The following is a 2,861-nucleotide window of genomic DNA, read 5'->3' as shown; positions in this document are numbered from 1 at the left end:
GGGAGACCACCTGGGAATACCAGGTGCCGTAGGTCTTTTTTTTCTCTCTCTTGTTCTTGCTTCCATCAATGCTGGTTTTGAAATGAATAAGAGATGTAGGTCAGTAGACAACCAATACCTACAGCCACACCACCCTGAACAAGCCCAATCTCATCTGATCTTGGAAGCTAAGCAGGGCCGGGCCTGGTTAGTACTTGGATGGGAGACCACCTGGGAATACCAGGTGCTGTAGGCATTTTTTTTTCTCTCTCTTGTTCTTGCTTCTTTCAATGCGGGTTTTGAGATGTATAAGAGATGTAGGTCAGTAGCCAACCAATACCCACGGCCACACCACCCTAAACAAGCCCAATCTTGTCTGATCTTGGAAGCTAAGCAGGGCCGGGCCTGGTTAGTACTTGGATGGGAGACCACCTGGGAATACCAGGTGCTGTAGGCATTTTTTTTTCTCTCTCTTGTTCTTGCTTCTTTCAATGCGGGTTTTGAGATGTATAAGAGATGTAGGTCCGTAGCCAACCAATACCCACGGCCACACCACCCTGAACAAGCCCAATCTTGTCTGATCTTGGAAGCTAAGCAGGGCCGAGCCTGGTTAGTACTTGGATGGGAGACCACCTGGGAATACCAGGTGCTGTAGGCATTTTTTTTTCTCTCTCTTGTTCTTGCTTCCTTCAATGCTGGTTTTGAGATGTATAAGAGATGTAGGTCAGTAGGCAACCAATACCTACAGCCACACCACCCTGGACAAGCCCAATCTCGTCTGATCTTGGAAGCTAAGCAGGGCTGGGCCTGGTTAGTACTTGAATGGGAGACCACCTGGGAATTCCAGGTGCTGTAGGCATTTTTTTATTTCTCTCGTTACTGCTTCCTTCAATGCTGGTTTTGAGATGTATAAGAGATGTAGGTCAGTAAGCAACCAATACCTACAGCCACACCACCCTGAACAAGCCCAATCTCACCTGATCTTGGAAGCTAAACAGGGCTGGGCCTGGTTAGTACTTGGATGGGAGACCACCTGGGAATACCAGGTGCTGTAGGCCTTTTTTTTCTCTCTCTCTTGTTCTTGCTTCCTTCAATGCTGGTTTTGAGATGTATAAGAGATGTAGGTCTGTAAGCAACCAACACCTACAGCCACACCACCCTGACCAAGCCCAATCTTGTCTGATCTTGAAAGCTAAGCAGGGGCAGGCCTGGTTAGTACTTGGATGGGAGACCACCTGGGAATACCAGGTGCCGTAGGCCTTTTTTCTTCTCTCTCTTGTTCTTGCTTCCTTCAATGCTGGTTTTGAGATGTATGAGAGATGTAGGTCAGTAGACTACCAATACCTACAGCCACACCTCCCTGAACAAGCCCAATCTCGCCTGATCTTGGAAGCTAAGCAGGGCTGGGCCTGGTTAGTACTTGGATGGGAGACCACCTGGGAATACCAGGTGCCGTAGGCCCTTTTTTTTTCTCTCTCTTGTTCTTGCTTCCTTTAATGCTGGTTTTGAGATGTATAAGAGATGTAGGTCAGTAGACAACCAATACCCACGGCCACACCACCTTGCACAAGCCCAATCTCATCTGATCTTGAAAGCTAAGTAGGAACAGGCCTGGTTAGTACTTGGATGGGAGACCACCTGGGAAGTACAGGTGCTGTATGCCTTTTTTTTTCTCTCTCTTGTTCTTGCTTACTTCAATTCTGGTTTTGAGATGTAGGTCAGTAAGCAACCAATACCTACAGCCACACCACCCTGAACAAGCCCAATCTCACCTGATCTTGGAAGCTAATCAGGGCCAGGCCTGGTTAATACTTGGATGGGAGACCACCTGGGAATACCAGGTGCTGTAGGCCTTTTTTTTCTCTCTCTCTTGTTCTTGCTTCCTTCAATGCTGGTTTTGAGATGTATAAGAGATGTAGGTCTGCAAGTAACCAACACCTACAGCCACACCACCCTGAACAAGCCCAATCTCGTCTGATCTTGGAAGCTAAGCAGGGGCAGGCCTGGTTAGTACTTGGATGGGAGACCACCTGGGAATACCAGGTGCCGTAGGCCTTTTTTTTTCTCTCTCTTGTTCTTGCTTCCTTCAATGCTGGTTTTGAGATGTATGAGAGATGTAGGTCAGTAGGCAACAAATACCTACAGCCACACCACCCTGAACAAGCCCAATCTTGACTGATCTTGGATGCTGAGCAGGGCCGGGCTTGGTTAGTACTTGGATGGGAGACCACCTGGGAATTCGAGGTGCTGTAAGCCTTTTTTTTTTCTCTCTCTTGTTCTTGCTTCCTTCAATGCTGGTTTTGAGATGTATAAGAGATGTAGGTCAGTAGGCAACCAATACCTACAGCCACACCACCCTGAACAAGAACAATCTCGTCTGATCTTGGAAACTAAGCAGGGCTGGGCCTGGTTAGTACTTGGATGGGAGACCACCTGGGAATACCAGGTGCTGTAGGGCCACCAAACCTGCAGCTTGCGGCCGATCAGGCAATGTGAGTTGATTTCAAATTCTTTTGAGCAGAGCTCACTCAACTTGCCTCTGCTATTTTAGGCATCCAAGCCACACCCCGCATTCTGAAATTCTTCAGATAAACAAATTGGGTTATGAACTCTGTTTCATACTGAAATGTGTTTGCTAACCAGTGTTACGAACATCTAAGGATTTGTCTACTTGTCATATCGTTCTTCACAGCTACATCCCAGAGGATTATAACTATGGGGTAAATTTATCAAGCTGTGAATTTCCGTGGTATTTGAAAAGTGGAGATGTTGCCTATAGCAACCAATCAGATTCTAGCTATCATTTATTTATTACATGCTACAAAATGATAGCTAGAATCTGATTGGTTGCCATAGGCAACATTTCCACTTTTCAAACCCGC

At 46.7% G+C, this 2,861-nt stretch overlaps 5 non-coding genes and 8 pseudogenes across 5 annotated transcripts in view; all 13 read left to right on the top strand.

The window, feature by feature from the left end:
• The window catches only part of LOC142127043 (5S ribosomal RNA), a 119-nt gene extending 84 nt beyond the window's left edge, over positions 1–35 (top strand). Inside the window, exon 1 of the ribosomal RNA XR_012685314.1 lies at positions 1–35. This exon is cut by the window's left edge and continues 84 nt beyond it. This is a non-coding gene — a ribosomal RNA (5S ribosomal RNA).
• An 81-nt stretch (positions 36–116) lies between these two features.
• On the top strand, positions 117–235 carry LOC142127095 (5S ribosomal RNA). The gene has a single exon (XR_012685327.1). It is a non-coding gene; the product is annotated as a 5S ribosomal RNA (ribosomal RNA).
• An 82-nt stretch (positions 236–317) lies between these two features.
• Positions 318–436, top strand: LOC142127120 (5S ribosomal RNA; annotated as a pseudogene).
• An 82-nt stretch (positions 437–518) lies between these two features.
• On the top strand, positions 519–637 carry LOC142126996 (5S ribosomal RNA; annotated as a pseudogene).
• Positions 638–719: 82 nt separating this feature from the next.
• On the top strand, positions 720–838 carry LOC142127019 (5S ribosomal RNA). Its single transcript, XR_012685311.1, has one exon. It is a non-coding gene; the product is annotated as a 5S ribosomal RNA (ribosomal RNA).
• An 80-nt stretch (positions 839–918) lies between these two features.
• Positions 919–1,037, top strand: LOC142127055 (5S ribosomal RNA). Its single transcript, XR_012685315.1, has one exon. It is a non-coding gene; the product is annotated as a 5S ribosomal RNA (ribosomal RNA).
• Positions 1,038–1,120: 83 nt separating this feature from the next.
• LOC142127037 (5S ribosomal RNA) lies at positions 1,121–1,239 on the top strand (annotated as a pseudogene).
• An 82-nt stretch (positions 1,240–1,321) lies between these two features.
• LOC142127087 (5S ribosomal RNA) lies at positions 1,322–1,440 on the top strand. The gene has a single exon (XR_012685325.1). It is a non-coding gene; the product is annotated as a 5S ribosomal RNA (ribosomal RNA).
• An 83-nt stretch (positions 1,441–1,523) lies between these two features.
• LOC142127068 (5S ribosomal RNA) lies at positions 1,524–1,642 on the top strand (annotated as a pseudogene).
• Positions 1,643–1,713: 71 nt separating this feature from the next.
• Positions 1,714–1,832, top strand: LOC142127001 (5S ribosomal RNA; annotated as a pseudogene).
• Positions 1,833–1,915: 83 nt separating this feature from the next.
• Positions 1,916–2,034, top strand: LOC142127101 (5S ribosomal RNA; annotated as a pseudogene).
• An 82-nt stretch (positions 2,035–2,116) lies between these two features.
• On the top strand, positions 2,117–2,235 carry LOC142127069 (5S ribosomal RNA; annotated as a pseudogene).
• An 83-nt stretch (positions 2,236–2,318) lies between these two features.
• Positions 2,319–2,437, top strand: LOC142127098 (5S ribosomal RNA; annotated as a pseudogene).
• Positions 2,438–2,861: the final 424 nt, after the last annotated feature.

This window comes from Mixophyes fleayi, unplaced genomic scaffold, assembly GCF_038048845.1.
Source record: "Mixophyes fleayi isolate aMixFle1 unplaced genomic scaffold, aMixFle1.hap1 Scaffold_28, whole genome shotgun sequence".
Taxonomy (NCBI): domain Eukaryota; kingdom Metazoa; phylum Chordata; class Amphibia; order Anura; family Limnodynastidae; genus Mixophyes; species Mixophyes fleayi.
Note: the sequence above shows the minus strand (reverse complement) of the source record. Positions and strands in the feature narration are given on the sequence as shown.